Source organism: Melitaea cinxia, chromosome 4, assembly GCF_905220565.1.
Source record: "Melitaea cinxia chromosome 4, ilMelCinx1.1, whole genome shotgun sequence".
NCBI lineage: Eukaryota > Metazoa > Arthropoda > Insecta > Lepidoptera > Nymphalidae > Melitaea > Melitaea cinxia.
This window is the reverse complement of record NC_059397.1, coordinates 6,400,507-6,418,437: the sequence shown is the minus strand read 5'-3', so window position 1 is coordinate 6,418,437 and position 17,931 is coordinate 6,400,507. Positions and strand designations below refer to the sequence as shown.

Sequence of the window (17,931 nt, the reverse complement as noted above, 5' to 3'; positions counted from 1 at the left end):
CAAAATTCTATGGTCCGATGAATCTACCCTAAAAAGAGACGGATACATGAATCTGCATAATCTGCACGAGTGGCATTTGGAAAATCCACACTTAATGCGAGAAGATCGATCTCAGTATCGCTTTAAAATAAATATGTGGACCGGCATTTTAAATGGAAAAATTATTGGGCCATTCGAGTTACCAGAAAATTTGACCGGCGAGGTTTATCTGGATTTTATAGAAAACCATTTACCAAATTTACTGGAAGACGTCTCACTTGACATTTACCGAAGCATTTGGTTTCAACAAGATGGCTGCCCAGCAGATTATACTCGCTCAGTCAGAGAATTTCTCGATCTAGAATACCGAGGTAGATGGATAGGACGGTCTGGTCCAATTTCGTGGCCAGCCCGTTCACCGGACTTAAATCCAGTCGACTTCTTTTACTGGGGAACGTTAAAAGAAAAAGTATATTTTAAACCACTTCAAAGTTTAAACGAATTACGAGAAAAAATTGCGGCAGCTGTTGAAGAGATCAACTCGAAAAGGTACGCTCGTCTTGTAAACCGCTCTTTTTTAAGAAGATGTAGGGCTTGCATTTCGGCCGAAGGCAAACAATTTGAACATTTGTTATGAATGAATAAACTTTGATTCCAATAACTGAATTTTATTTCAACCGTATTTTTTTTGTCCTAATTTAGGTAACAGTCTTCTAAGTCTAGTGCCACTGTCTCGCTCACACACGACACAATAGGGTCACTATATTATAGCATTTGTACTCAAACGCGGTCCATAGCAATTAGAGTGATATAAAAATAATTAACCTTCATTTGGTTTACATTTTTTTTCTACCGAATGTTAGGTGTAGTCTCCTAAGTGTACTGCCATTTTAGAATCCAGACTAAATGCGCCACCTTTTCACAATACTATGACTGTCTGTCTCACTCACACACGGCACAATAGGGTCACTATATTATAGCATTCGTACTCAAACGCGGTCCATAGCAATTTGAGTGATATAAAAATAATTAACTTTCATTTGGTTTACATTTTTTTCCTACCGAATTATAGGTGTAAACTACTAAATGTAGTACCATTTTAGAATCCAGACTAAATGCGCCATCTTTTAAAGCCACTTGCCAAAAGAGCGTAGTACATTTTTTTTACAAGACAGTCACATAAAGATAGATGTTCTTATCTTTTTTGCGTAATGGTTGCGCAATAAAATGGTGTTTTTCTAAAGCTGAGGCATTTTTGTATTAATTTTAGATTACAATTAATAAAACAGTTATTCAGGGACCCGTTACACAAAAAAAACAAAGCATAGTCAAGGTTTCTAGTCACAAAGTTTGAAAGACTGTCACAGGGTGTCAATTTCTCGATTTTTTTTAAAAAGCCATTATTTTTTTAAATTATTCATAAATATTTTTTTTCTTATTTTTCTGATAACCACCATCAATTGGCCTATCGCTCATTGCCGGCTTGACGTTGATTTCTGGGACACCCTGTATAGAGAAGGAGTGCAGAATACTAATATTTTTTTTAACTACGCACTTAATCAATAATAAAATCATTACACACACTACCATGTATTTGACACACACACACACACACACACACAGACACATACACACGCATATATACTCTTTTGCTTATTACTATAGAAATATAGTCTTTGACAACATAACTTTAATAATGTTCAAACTTATAATTTAAATTATTTATGGTCAAATTTCGACCACTGGGTGACCACCAGTAAATGGTAAAGTCGTCATCTTGCGTTCCATATTCGAGGGTGATTTAGTTGATTGACTTTAAATGTCGCGTTAAATTTGTATTTTACTGACTATGTCTCGCGGGTCTGTCAGTTTGTGTCTTGCTCGCGGTCAGAGTGTATACATTTAGATTTTCATTTATTTAGATATTGAATTACATTGAGAAATACTTCATTAGTTTAAAAGCGTGAAAGTGTACAAGCTTTCGCTAATATATTTTTTTATACTATTATTACGTAAACAAAATATGAAGTTATGTAACGCTATACGCAGATAAAAAATAAATAAATAAGGAGCCCTGAATAAGTAAGCAACTGACAGTTTTTACGAAGAGTAACATATAAGTGCTGTTTATACATATCTATTGCCTTAAGTTGCAAACGACTGATTATTTATTAATGGAAATGCTTCGCTTCATACATGGGCATACACCTGATATGATCACGAGGGTCACGATTGTTTTACAAGTGATTTTATTAAGACGAAAGGGCACTTAAGAGGAAAATATTATTTTACTGTACGAAGCAATGTAACAGTGTGGTCCCAGCTGTTTTTATAGATATCTGATAACTATCATTTATCGTGGTAGGAAAGTAATAAGCTAACACACAGTGGACCACCGTAGTGGATTAAGCTACAACCTTATCCTATATTGCGTATGAGGTCTATATGCAGCTGTAGGATGTTACAGGCTGATTCAGTTCAATTCAGTAGGAGGCAATACTGGTCTGAACTAAAAAAAAGTGTTAATATTCCGTTAGCGAAAAAAGGTTATGCTCCACTCCATACGAGAAGGGTTTCAGCTTAATCTCTTCCGCTATTTTCCTGAGGGTTTGTGGGTAATATATCTCGGGTTTGACAGCTTTACGTACTTTCCAAGGCGTGGTGGGGAGATCTACACGGACAGTTATTTAGACCATAAACATACATCGGTACAAATTAAAGAGCTCGTCATTGAGCAAGAATAAGACCCGGTAGGTAAAAGATAGTAGAAGTTTTGATATTTCTACACAATAAGGTTATTTAGGATCAAGTATTTCACAGTTAGCCAATTGTTACTAAGCTTGTATAGTTCGAAAAAAAATTGTTTCCTTCTAAATTTAGCGGGTTGAGAAAATTCTCCATCTTATAAGTTACGAGAGTATGAATGAATAGTTTATTTTCCGCATATATTAAGTTCCGTGGTGTAAACATCTCGTTGAACTCGTCTGTTCGTGAATGGTATAGTTGTTAGTTTGTTAGCGATTGGCTACACGCTACACTACACACACTACACGTTTCTTATTTACAGCTGATTTAAATATTGTATGAATTTTTAATTGTGCATACTATCAGTAGGTAGCTATGTATATGTCAAATTTTAAGTTTGGTTATCAATATTAGAAATAAACATCGGTCATTAGTGCACATTAAATAAAGTTTACTTACCGTTCACAAATGCGTTGTTAATCTGAAACAAAAATATAACATAAACATTAATTATTTTATACAATAAAAAATATAGACATGAATATTAACAATAATATAAATGTATATCGATAGTGAATGATAAATTTGATAAGTTTGATTGCACTATTTACACATACATATTTAAATTGCCATTATTAATATCGGTAAATTATTGATCACCCAGTAATTTAATTTCTGTTATAGAAAAGTTTTCATACTATAAAACTTGTTTTTGCTCAGTCTATATAGTTATATAAAATATTTAAAATAATGAACATATGTGTATAAAATACAGATAATATATAATTACCATATATTTAAAATTATTATTATATATTCTTTTGGCAGAAGAAAACTAGTGTAATTTTATAACTTCATTTTAACAGAAATAAAACGCGCCTTTTATCGAATTTATTGAGCCGGGTGACATTAACACGTTAATGAATTATTGAATTTAATTTCTATTTATGATCCAACAATATCAAATTATCCACTTTAGCTTACATTACAAGTATCGATTGCATTTACAATTAAAATAACAATCACAGATGTTCTGTCTTCTTACGTATCTGAAAAGAATTTAAACTGAATCATAAATACTTGGATAGCACACGAAGACAATGAATAAATTAGTTTTATTATTGTGAAATTACCATAAAGTTGAGAATTTGTTACCGGCAATATAGTACAGAATTATAAATCTAGGCAATTGTAAGTTTGTACGGACGTGACTCGGCGTTTAATGTTTTACTTAGCATTTTCATCTGGTCTGAGTCATTCTTTTTACAACAATACAGTTTAATGATACCTAACTTTGATAATAATTAAAAAAAAATATTATTGTAAATGTTGTTGTAAGTAAATTAACACTTTAAACTTTAAATAGAAATGAAACTCGAACGAAAGTTCTTCAATGTTTTTTTTATGTTTCAATTTCGTTTTTGTATACAAAGAATACAATAAAAGTTTAGGTAAACTTGAAACTTCTAACTTGATAAAGATTATAAAAACAATCAGTGGTGAAAGGCTTTCTCAGTTTCGAAGATTTATAATCTGTTTCTTTACTGCTGTATCCATTAATCATGTTATAACTTTTTTATTCTGTTGAAGTTTTCGGGAGAAATTTGATAAAATAGATAAAACTCTATAAAAGTATAAAACGATAATAGGAACGAATTTTATATACGCAACAAAATGAGATGAAATCTTTTTCGTTTAATTACTTTTTATTGAAAACATGACACGAACATGACTAATATTAATCAGATTATGATTTGTCACACAATTAATATTTTTTGCAAATATGAAAGGAAAAAGGAATAATTGTATTTAAAATTGGTAATATAAGATTATTATTTTTTATCCTGCCATAAAGCACTCGAAATTCTTAAACCTTATCTAAAATAACCTCAAATATACCTATACAATATAAAGTAGTTACGAAACTTTGAAGTGGTTTTCATAAGGTTATAAGTTTATCGACTTAATTTCCCAGGCTGTACACATTCGATATAAGTGGTTGGTATTTGGGTTGTGTAGTTACAAACTAACGCCTATTCAATCCTCCAATGAGATTGTTTTGTATATCGAATACTCTGTGTTTATCTAATTTCTACTTATGTCATTGTGGGTGTATTAATGTGTATTTTAGCTTTGTAATATAAAACACATGTTAGTAGAAGATCCAAACAAGAGACGAAATTCATCTATATACTTAATTGATGAAATTTTGTTTTATATTTATTTTAGTATATCAGAAAAATAATCGCGATAAGGTTGAATCGAAATTCTTGGCCAAAATATATATTTGCAAATGTACCTCCGAGTTTTAAGAACAAAAGTTAATACCTAACGAAAGTATGAAGCCTGTGTTGTGTTGTGTTGTGAAAATGCAAACGTTGGGATGTCTATAATTTATCTGGCATAAACAGGTAGGTGCACTTATATTATATATATTGATATTAGTTTCTTTCATTCACATGTTTAAAAAATAAATATCAATAATAAACAAATACTAATAAAATTTAATAAGTAAATACGGTGACATAGGGTTGCCTGGTAAAAGTCGTGTTTGAATAGCGGTTGCAGAATATAATATAGCTTGGCCACGATTTTTCCAGCCGAACCTTTCGCGATTTATTTTTACATACTAAAGTAAATATAAAATATATTTTATTCGCTAAACGCGAAGAATTACATAGTATATATATATATATATATATTTGGTTTTTGTAGCTAAATGTGAAGAATTACATGGCACTATTCCGCCGGTTTCGTGGCAGAGTAAACCGCAACGAGTGTCGATCTAATTTCTAATAATGCTTAAATATGAATATTGAGGACTTCGTGTATATATATACATTACATACACAGTACATTTGTATAATATAACGTAGTATAAGTATCAATTGCATATAAAAATCGTTCTTATATATTATAAACGATTTTTTAATACTCAAACTAGGTTTTAAAAAGCGTTATTTATTTATTTCCTATTGTCAACCATGGACGCCTGCTTTGTCATGAGTCAATGCGTTGCACTACCCCCACAACATGAGGTTTTCCAAAAGCTCTCGTTGCATTACTCGCAACAGGAATGGAACACTACTTGAGATATTATTTGATTTGTTTACTTTTTCATCAACACCAATTTTTCAAATGCCATTTCATCTAAATTTAATCGTCATTTTGTCTACATATGTTTCATTGATCACAAAAGTTACATTCAGTCATAAAGTATCGAAATTGTTACAGACTTAGTTCAAACTTATTTATTCAACATAATAACATACACGTAATGCGTTTGTTTTATTAATTTGAGTTCACTTATCACTGCCTTTTCATTTGTCATTATCATTAGTATCTCAGAGTTGAGAAATTATCATATTATCTTGTTTTATTAATATGTACTAGTGGTTTCCTAGTGGTTGAAATTCGACCATAATTAATTTAAACTATAAGTTTGAACAATGTTAAGGTTCTATTGTCAAAGGCTATACTTGTATGATAATAAACAGGGGTATTTATACGCGTGTGTCAGATACATGGTAGTGTGTGTCATATATTTTTATTGATGTAATTTATTTTTCATTTATTTTGCATTCTGCATTCCTTCTTTACATAACCTATAAGTGTGCAAAATTTCATCGCATTTGTTTTACGTATTAATATATTATTATATATGCACCTTTCGCTTATCTGAATCGAAAAATGATTATTGATGCTTGTATAAAGGTTAGTTATAACAATTCAAGTCGTAACAAATTTGCAATATTATAGATTTGTTGCAATTTTTAAAGTGTTCTTATTTTGAAATCTTGTATAACATTTTGTAAGAAGTAAATTAAACTGTAACCTTTGATCAATAAATAATAAATTCAAAAGAGGAAATGAAATTTATATCACTACCAAGTTTGATTATGAATTCAATGTCTTAACGTAAGAGTTGCGTGGATTCCGAAGTCTTTGTGTCAGAGGTTGAAGAGAAAGTCGCAGGTCGCATTGCCATTTTGATATAACTTGATTAAATGCAGTGCTAATTTTTGTAATCAAACTCGTTGTAAATAAACTCTCTTTTTTAGAGACCTTTGGAGTTTGTATAAAAATAGTTTGATTTTGAACTACAAAATATTTTATTTTCCTTGACTAGAGTAGGTACATGAAGTTGGTCATTTATATTTACGACATTTTTGATACACATCTATATAGTACCACTCAATATACACATAATTAGGTTTAAAGAATTTATATTCAAAAAGAAAATTCACTTACATGAGAACAACATAATACAAATATTCGCCTTATAAGTAGGTACTTGGTTAACGGAATATAGTATAATTAAGTCGTTTTTTAATCACTATAAAAGTGGATATTCTCTAAAATATATTTTGATACTTGAGACTTAAATCCATTAAGAGCTGAGCTTGCATTTTTTATATAGGAAGGTAATTTGTTATAAAGTTGTGCTCCATCGAAAGTAATATTTTTTTTTGCAAATTTGGTTCTTATTTTTGGTAGAACTAGTAAGCTTGGTCTACGGGGTGCTGCGTTTACTGCTTTGTTTTATAAATACACATAAATATTTGCAGTGATATGTTATGGCCTAAATAGATTTACAAATACCTAACACCTATTTTCTGAAGCAAAGGAAAGTTTTAAAATCACTTCGGTCACAAGATAAACGCGTTTTAATATACTTTCGTTTTATATGTAACCTTAAGATGTGAAGTTTGAAGTTGTAAGACACTGATTCACGGATCATACGGAGCCGTAATAATAAACGTAAAATATGGGTGAAATTGTGCGGGTTATCTAGTTAATAAAATAGTGGAATAAAACATTATTACGTAAACGACTTTTTTATCTTGGGCTAATCTAGTTTTTATATCTATGTGTTGATAATAATAACCAGAACTGATAAGTGTATTAGCGGAAGTAGTAACGTTGCGGAGAAAGTACCATTGGTAACAAATTAAATGTTTATATCATTACATTTAATTATCGCTTTCAAGTAATAGTGGATGTTTTATTATTATATTTCATATCAAAAGGACATATTATGTATTTTTAAAATTAGTTTGATTACTGTCCGTCTGATATAACAGTTGTAGTGTTACTGAATGTTGTAAGACACCAAATCGTCGTCATGTATTGAGAAATACATAAAATATTTATAAGAAAATGTAACTACAATAAATGTTTTTTGCTTTTTGTAAAAAAATATTCGTAGAAAATAAATAAATAGTTAGTTTGTAGTTACATAAATAACGCACAATATCATTAATTAAAATGAAAATACAATGAAACTGTCGTTTAATGCAGAGATTTCTTTTTCAATCAGTATAAAATAAAAGCGTAATTAATAAACATACGAAACGAGTAGTATGATCTCATTTTAATTAAAATCAGTAAAGTCGCTGTTAAACTTTACTGTTAATTAAAATTGCTGCATTCAATGAAAAAGAGCGCGAGTTTGAAAAATTAATCGGTACTGTCGATTCAAGAAAAAGTAACTTCTTAACGCGGAACGTAGCGAAGAAATTAAAATTTATTCTATTTGAAAAGTCAGGGAAGTCGATTAGCATAATACAAGTTAGGATGAAAACGAGCGTTTCACCTGACGCCCGCAAATCGGTCAGTCTCAAAGTTTTTGCTCTCTTACGTAAGATTCGTATGGATACTTGCCATTAGCATATTTCATATAAGAAAATTGACAATTTCCAATATATTAATCTATTTAACATCCAAATATTATATACATATTTATTTTGGTCGAATGTGAATTTAAATGATATAAATGTACACATATAGATAAACTTACATCGAAATAACATGAGTTTATCCTCTTTTGTTTTGGAAACAAACGGACAATGATGTACAGAATGACATAAAAAATAGTATCACTTAACCAAATACAGTTTCCCATATGAGTATTACAATAGAACAATTAACAAAGTTAAGATGAGATATTTAATATTTACAGTTGAATATTAAATAATATAAATAATTACTAATATTAAAAACAAAGTATTAAGGACACTTGTAAAAAAATATATATTCGATACTTTTGTATGTCATTCGAAAGTTTAATACATATCACATGTAACAAGTTCCGTTAAAGCTGTTCCTTCTCGTCACTGCCTGGGTGCGGTTTATTGCCAGCCCAGACCTGTGTTGACCAGAAGATACGTCCGACAGATAAATATCAACTCGTTATTGAGACGGTTATCACAAAATCATAACAACTTCATGTGCCAACTGCGCATTTCAATTCTTCCTCTTAAATCTTTGATAAACAAGATAATTGACATATCCGCGTCCGTATAAATGTTGTGACTAAGTAAGTTTATAATTGCTAACATATTTTTTCTTACTCTTTCATGCTTTAGCTCCTCAACCATTTAAGATGAAAATAGATACGCTAATAATTAATTGAAATGATTTGGAAACCGGGACTTTTAAGAACCACGGGTTTACAGTTAGTCGATACTAAAAGTATACTAAATAAGCTGATATGCTTAATAAAAAACAATACAATGCAAAATTTATAATGAGGTATAGTAATAAAATTACATTGTCATATCCATATTTTCCTCAGAGGCCTCAACATTCCATCAAATTTAATTGAATTCGAACGCCGACTTTCATTGTCAAGACCTTATTGTCATAGTAATTCGTTAAAACTTGCGATTTAGTTTCAAAAGGCACAATTGAATTCAGCACCGAAGAAACAGGGATCTCAATCGGAGTTTCTAACGAAATTTTAATGAGAATTTCCTATCTTATTGCTTTTGAAACAGTGGGATCTTGCGTAAATTCATTAAATTTTGCCTAAAATTACTACTTCAATTGCTAGTACTTGATACTGTCTTGTTTGTTTTCTTGTCCCAAATTAAAAGATAATGACTCTAAGTTTAACCATTTAAAAGGATCGATAGTGTTGCAGATTGGAATTATTGCCTGGACTGGACAAACTCACCGGTAACGACAAAACTCTACAATTTATTTGGCACACCTGTCGACTAGCCATTGTAATGGAAAAGTTCTCATATAAATCTTACTTTTAACAATTTTTATTTGCAGAGACAATCTGACCTTAATAAATTTGAACAAAGAACATATCGAATTCAAAATCATTAAGTGATCTGTAACGGATAAGGTTTCGCGTGACCAATGGTTTTAAATATATCTTAGCGGGATAAAAAATAAACAAAGATGATAACTCTCGGAGCAACATGTAAGAAACCATTTAATTTATATGCAGACATGTTTTTTTTTATTTTGATGGATAGGTATACTAACCTTGCTGCATTTCATTGAGTAAAAAATCTATTATCATGGCGTCATAGTATATGAAACATGAGGAAGCTATCAGCAGTGTCACGACTGCTAAAATAAAGGTATTACCTAATGTTGCGCGTGCGCTGCCGTGACGTGACCTCACGCTTCATATGTCGGGGGTCGTTTTTGTGTCATGTTTTACACATTATTAATATTTGGTATGCAATTATATATAATCTGAGAGGAAACTGTAGAAAAATTATAGTTCTACGATTTTACGATAATTATGAAAAAGACAAGAATGTTTATATTATATTTAAGAAATCATGTGAATAGTATTAATTAACAATGGGTTCGTTAATCGTATTTCATTATTACGTTTTTTATTAATATACTAAAGTTATTTGTCAAATAATTATTCACCGTAACCGTTTAGGTAGCATTTAAGGGCAATCGATTAAAGCAATGTCATGCGAGGTGTATGTGGAACTAAGTCTTGTTTTTATTAATTCCATTCCAGTGCAAGGCTCTGTGATTCGATCTAATCAAGAGGTTAAAACTATGACGTGAGAGCGAAATTAGGTATAATGAGTTACCGACAATGCATTCAAGTTTGTTACAAGGCGTGTTTCATAACAAAAAAATACTTGAAATTAAACGTGTTATTATTTAATTGTAACATCGCACTTATCAAACATAAATAACGATACCAATTTATTACGATATAATCATTAATAAATTCTCATGGGCTTCCTGAGCGTATAATTTGTAATTGTAACTTAATTCGATACATTTGAGACATATAAATCATCATTGATATAACGGTATATCACGATGTTCTGTATCGAAATCAGATCATAATACTAGGAAAGAGAATATAAATTTGATTGAAGACTTTCTGCTAATCTAATAATCTAGTTATGAGTACAAAAGTATTAAGTTACTAATATCGGTCGGTAGACCACCAATGGTCAGGACTAATAAAAAAAGGTAAACTTCCAGATCTTAAATGATCTGGGACGAAGATAATTTAGTCTTGTTATTGGTAATTATGGTAATAATGTTTAAAAATAAAAATGTATGTAGTGGTATTGCAAAATATTAAGTAAATAAACGCACGTGCAAGCGAAGATTATTATTGAAGGACGGTGACAGGTCGACGTGTTGACTATTAACAATATTCGTATATGTGTGGTGTTTGTTTTTGGTTGTTAAAATATACATTTGCATAAAGTAAAAATAAAATAAGTGATAATTTAACAAACTTGATTTAACTGTCAACTTTTTCTTCCTCACGCTACTCATCCTACCTACTTCTATCTGTACCCGAGTAGAAATTTTTTCGTGTTCCTTAGAAGGACCGGACCGGGCATGCCTGATCTGGACCGGATAAGGTACGTAACGCAGAAGATTTGTCTGACCTGATCAGGATGAGATGAGATTTCCTGATCGGTTTCAGATCAGGAAATCTCATCTGATCCTGATCAGCCGGTTTGATCCGGTTCTTTTAAAAAACACGAATGTATATTCTTGAAAAAATTGTTAAATAAAAAAAAGCGAATTAATATTATCAATATGTTATTTAACATTATTTATTTCTGTTTATTTTTGCCAATGTATTATTTATTTATGTTTTTACTTTAAATATCAACTATTTTTATTTATTTTTATATTATTAATTAACTTTGTTATTAATTAAATTTTATTTATTAACTTCTAATAATTAACTATTTCCTACTACTTAAGACTGCTCCACTGTATAGAAATGGACTCCCTGCTAGACTGTCCGATAACTGTGTACATATATACTAAGTGCGCTTAAAAACATTGATAGCGCGATTCAGGCTCAGTCCGCGTAATTTCTTTCAGGCTATCCTGATCTGGACCCGACCGGGTCTTGATCCAGTATACCTTACCATACTTGGGTATATTTTACATCAGGCTGCCCTTATCTGGACCGTACCGGGTCCTGATCTAGTATGCCTTGCCATACTTCATTATATTTTACATCAGCCTGTCCTTATCTGGACCGGACCGGGTCCTGATCCATTTTGCCTTATCATACTTGATTATATTTTACATCAGGCTATCCTTGTCTGGACCCGACCTGGTCCTGATAGAGCTTGCCGGATCAGGCATGCCTCATTCGAACCTGATTCGGTCCAGATACATGATCTGGTTGAGCCTGACCTTTTTTCTAGTCGGGTATATATACCAATACCTATAATTTTCCAATGAAAGTAATAGCTTTTACTAATAATAATAACAAATAATAATATTAAAAATAATAAAGTTAAAATTAACGTTTTTAAGGAAATGAACACATGACAAAAAAGTTGCGCACATTTTTGTCATTTTTAATCACACAATTTAACTTTTTACTGCCTGTTCAACAACGTGTAACGACTCTTGCGCTAAATTTAACACGTTTGCTAGGAGTTTTATAACAACAAAAAAAAAAAATAGTAATTCGATTCTTGTAATCAGTGTTATAATAGTTATAATATAAATACTGTTATTATAGAATCAATCGGTAAATAAAACAACAAACACGAAATCAAAAAATAGTAGTATTTTCTTTATTACCGAATCGTAACGATTTCACAAAAAAAATAAATGTGATTATCGATTGTGTAAAATTATTGGAAATAAAATTTGTGTAAATCAAACTAAGGTAGAAAAGAGGCTAAGGTCATTTTTTATATTTATTGTAAACATGGAAGAGGAATCATTTTCGAGTGTATAACTTATGGTAAGGAAATTCAAACATTTTAGTTAGCACCTTATTGCAATTCTGTCACTCAAACGAAGGCCTTCTAATTTTACGTTTATGTTATTTATTTTTAAGTATATAATAATATTTTAAAAGTTATAAAAATACGTCTTTGAAAGGCCTTAGTCTTTGCTAAATAAATATGTAATTATAATTACAAACTTATCGCTAATACTATTTATAATTTTACTTTTCAATAAAATAAATACCTATATAATATAGTAATTGAAAACGTGGATCGTGTTACCTTTACTATTATTTATAAAAGTATTCTGTTAAAAAAACCAATAAAGTGATTTTATATATTTTTCATTCTCTCGAAGAAAAGGGGTTATTTATTTTCCAGTAGCCCTCTAGGGATTGGAATACAACGATCTCACGCAGTAAAGCCGCAGGTTGAGAATTCTATATGGGTAAAAATCGAGTTTTTTTTTTAAATGAAACTGTTATTTCATATTGGAATGCAATTGTAAGATTAAAAAAAAAAAAAAAAAAACTTGCATAAGGCTAGTTAATTTTAATTTATTAGTCGTAGAACGATCTTTATATAGATTACATATTTAATTACTTGCGTAATGAATTTTATTTATAATATGCTCTCTATGTATTACACATGTTTACATCCTGTATGTGATTTCAAGATTCTTCCGATATCATCCAGCGTACAAGTATGCAAAAGAAAGTGGCTCAACGTGTTACCGCTTGAATGATGTCGGAGAGAGCGAGAGACGTTATTGCTTGGTCTGTGACTATTGTCAGACGAGTCTCGCTACAAGTGTATATATACAATGTCCTTATTATATAACCTACGGTTCACGTATTAAATGTATGCACTCGAACAATTTGAGACTATACTAAGTTGGATATTTTTTTTATTCCCTGTTATCACGAAAAGGTTATATAAATTAAAATTAAAAAAAATGGACATATTTATAAAACAATTGCTTTACGGAGTTCAATGGTTTAGCTACTTTTAAATACTCGTAAATAAGTAAATGTTTCACACTCAACGCTCTCGTAGTAAAATTAAGAATAGAATAAACATAAGAACAAACACCTAGACTACAACAAATATCTGTATGACCCATACAAATATTTTTATCTCCAGTATCAAATCCGCGATCACTAGCGGATCCGCCAGTTGCCGAAGCGTTGTCATTTATCTTTTCAAAATTGAGTTTATATATTACTAGTAAACTCTGTCCGTCCATATTTTTTACACGATACACAATCACCAACATATCATATACTAATTCCTTCTCCGAAACACGCTGCATCTTATGGTATAAGTATCATTCAGATCGGTTCAGTAGTTTTCGCAGCATAATTGAACAAAAAAAACCGGCTCTACATTTATTTGCTATAAGATTATTTACTTTGGAACTTACTGTGTAGGTGAGTTTATTTTTATACTCATGGATCGGTCTACAGCTGCCTTGTTATGGCTGTTTGATTTCGTTTAATGTTTTTTTTTAAAAATTCTGAACAGAAAAGGAAGTACTAAAATTATCTATTACATTACAAACAATTTCTACCCTATTCAAATAAATCTATATTTCATAATAAATCGTTAATATGAATAGCTTTCAGCTTAAATGAAACGTATTTCCGAAATATCATTTCATCATTTCGTCTTCTAATAATCAAATTCTGGACACGAAATCTGTTTATGAAAATCGCTTTAAGCGCTGTAGCTGTGTAGCAATACGATAACAGATTATGTTCCATCATTGAGGTATGCACGGTAGCGGAAATAATGCTATGGGTTGAACCGAGTGCTAGTACTACAGTCCGAAAACCGAGTTCAAATAATCTCGCGAATTATAGTGCAACTAGTTAATAAATTATTGAATTTAAAATATTATTATGTTATTGTATCTGTTTTGAGTCGCAATATGCTAAATTATATGAATTTGGTAATATAAGTAAATGATCGATTTTAATGGAAGTGTCATATTTCTTTTATTTCTTCATTTGTCAAACAAGCGATTTCATATTTGATTAAATACGTATTTTATATATTTTTAAGTAATCATTGTCTTTTAATCTTGTATATGTTCAATAAAATTTATAGAATCTAAAAGGTTTATATTTTCATTAAAATATAACACTTTTTATGTTATGTGTGTGTAAGTTAACAGTTACAGTTATATAAAGCACAATATGTTCGATATTCGGCTCGGATATTCCCGACGCGTAGGTAACATGCGTGAGATGATCTCTAACAAGATAACGATCTAGACCCGTTTCAACACGAACTCTCCATTAATTATGTAAGAATTTGATTTGAACCCGACCTTAGTAATCGTCACTATAGTTATCATTTTACTAGCTTTACCCGTAACATCACTCGCTGTTGGCATCCCTTTTATTACGCCTGTAAAATAGAGTATATTCGCCAGCTGAGGTTCATATTAGGTAATTTTAACTTTAAAACGAGCCCAAAAATATTTTGGATTTTTTTTTCAAAACCATAATTTCATTAATTAGTTTTGACAAGTTTTTTTTTGTTAAGATACAAACAAAAAGGCAAACAGACAGACACGCGAATATAAAAAGCACATTTTTGGCTTCATTGTAAGATTATTTGAAGAAAGCCATAAAAAAAGTTATATCTCAATCTTCAATCATGTCTACAATGTCTTATTTAATTTGTTACTGTTTTATTATCGTGTAAATTAATTGTCCATACATACCTTACGATTTCATCTGCATTCAAATTTGGCATCTGTGAGATCTGCTACAATTATAGATATACTGGAGGAGAAAGACTTGATTAATTAAAAAGCTTTTTAATAAAAAAAGTAATTCTTCCAGTACGAATTTTTAAAGTGTTCAGATATAAAAAGAAAAAAAAGTTCAGATTTATGCTAAGAGAATAATTGTAAATTCAGATACTATTGAACATTTAAAAGTTGTATCTACTGATCCCATGATATATGCAACTGATAAGTATTTTATCAAGGACAAGACACATAAGATTATACCTTGATACATAAATGACTAAGCAAGTCTAGTTAAGACTTTAGAAGTATACTAGGTGACTCGGCAACCGTTGTCTTGCCGCTAAACGCTATTTAAAAATAGGGGTTGGTAGTAGAAGGGTGAAAATTTAGGGTTGATTGTATTTTTCAAGGCCAAATCATAATAAAATAAAAAATAAATAAGTTATTAAAAATTAAAAAATAGCGGTGGACTACACTTAATATTTAGGGGGATGAAAAATAGACGTTGTTCGATTCTCAGACCTACCCAATATGCACACTAAATTTCACGAGAATCGGTCAAGCCGTTTCGGAGGAGTTTAACTACAAACACCGCAACACGAGAATTTTATATATTAGATAAAAATATTAAAAATATTGAACCATGGGACTGTGAGATTGTATACGAAACGATGGCTTATAATGACGATAATCATCGTTAATGTCAATACCACAATGCCTTCAATAACCGTTTAAAAGAGTACTGACGAGCATTTTGGGTCATGGAACCATTTAGCCACCAGAGACAAATTGTAAGCGGTCACGGCATATACACAAAATAAAGTTAACTATACATTTTGGGTATCTTTAAATAAAACCATAAAAAAACTTAACAAAAATAAGTCTACGTACTTAATAGTTTAAAAATTATTGTAAAAACTATAACAGAAAAACGTTAGAAAATTTTTGTAGTTATAATTTATAACAGAGTATTGGATGTTGTTGATTACTGTTTAAGGCACTAACTGAATATATTAGCAAATCTTTGTAATTGTTCATTTTAATGACGCAACCGTTTTAGCCTACATTTAGTGATTCGTACTTAATCAATTTTTTTATTCATTCGTTTAAATTCTCGCCGTAAGGTTTAATTTCAAAACAAATAATTATTATGTCATCAATGGCGGTGATTATGGTGTTCATGACAGGTCAGCGATTTAATTTATTGACGCTTTCTCTGTTAGTCATCGTTTATTTAAATAATTTCAGAATGTTTGTGTTTATGTCATGCCGGCTAGGTTTACGATATATGTATCAATATGTTACACATCATTTGTTTTAAATAACAATATTTAAAAAAAACTGCTATTTTTTTTAATACATTAACAACTCGATTTTGATCAGGGTTAAAGGTGACAAACCCTTAGCAAATGTATTAAAATCTGTGTTGTTGTTATTTTGGTAACAAATTTACGTTTCATAAAATATTAAAGAGGCGTTTTTATGAGGTTAGGATCAACGTGAGAAAATTCTACAGTTGTGAATATTTTAGAGAGAACTATGAGGTATGTATTTTCCTAACTAAAAGAGGATAAATACGAATATTAAACCTAGAACCCTTGGCACATAGACGGACAATATAGTATATAAATGTCTAATGGCTGGTAAACAGCGAACAGTGATTCACTTTTATATTTGGACAGGTTTTTAAATAGTTCTAGTTTCCAGTTTCGAGTTGCCAAAGAGTCGGTAATTGCAATGCATTTGGGACGGTCGGTAGACATCGGTAACATCGCTTACGCCAACATTTGATCGAAGGTTTAAAAATAAATTCGTTTAGCTTTTGTCATTTCGTTAATCTTTATTGATAACAAGGTAAAGCGAAAAAAAAATGTTTGAACACTTTAATCTCATAAAATTGTCTTATTTATCGGTCGTTGTAATCTAAAGGCCTAAGTCTGAAATTATACTAGGCTATTAAATATTACGATTATAACACAAATCAGCTATTCTATAACTCAGGTAAAATAAAGCAGGCAGCAACAGTTCAAGTATACACACACAATTAAATTGCAAGTTATTTATAATTTCTTTACGTAATTGCGGTCTATGCACAGAAAAGAAAGTTTTTTTATAATACCAATTAATTATTTTCACTTTATCATCTTGCATTTTATAAAAACAATTGCTATTACGTACCTAATGTCAATACCCTGTAATGAGATAGATTCGATTGAGTTACTTAACAACAATTTATTTAACAACCGTGCTTTACGATTAAATGCGACTAGCAAAAACTAAATATTTAATTTGAATGAAACTGTTAGTAGAATTAAATTAATTATCTATTCTAGGATAAAACTAGTTCTATCCACAATTATTTTTAGTATTTTAAGGAGACTAGCACCAAGTTTCAATTCTATATATATAAATGAATATTTGTCTGTATATCCTTTATAGAATCGTAAA

At 30.3% G+C, this 17,931-nt stretch overlaps 1 protein-coding gene across 1 annotated transcript in view; it reads right to left on the bottom strand.

Moving 5' to 3' along the window:
• The window catches only part of LOC123670055 (flocculation protein FLO11), a 136,950-nt gene that overhangs the window by 99,475 nt on the left and 19,544 nt on the right, over positions 1-17,931 (bottom strand). The window contains exon 2 of the mRNA XM_045603564.1: positions 3,184-3,205. The gene's annotated coding sequence lies outside the window, so the exon portion shown is untranslated. The remainder of the gene's footprint in view (positions 1-3,183; positions 3,206-17,931) is intronic.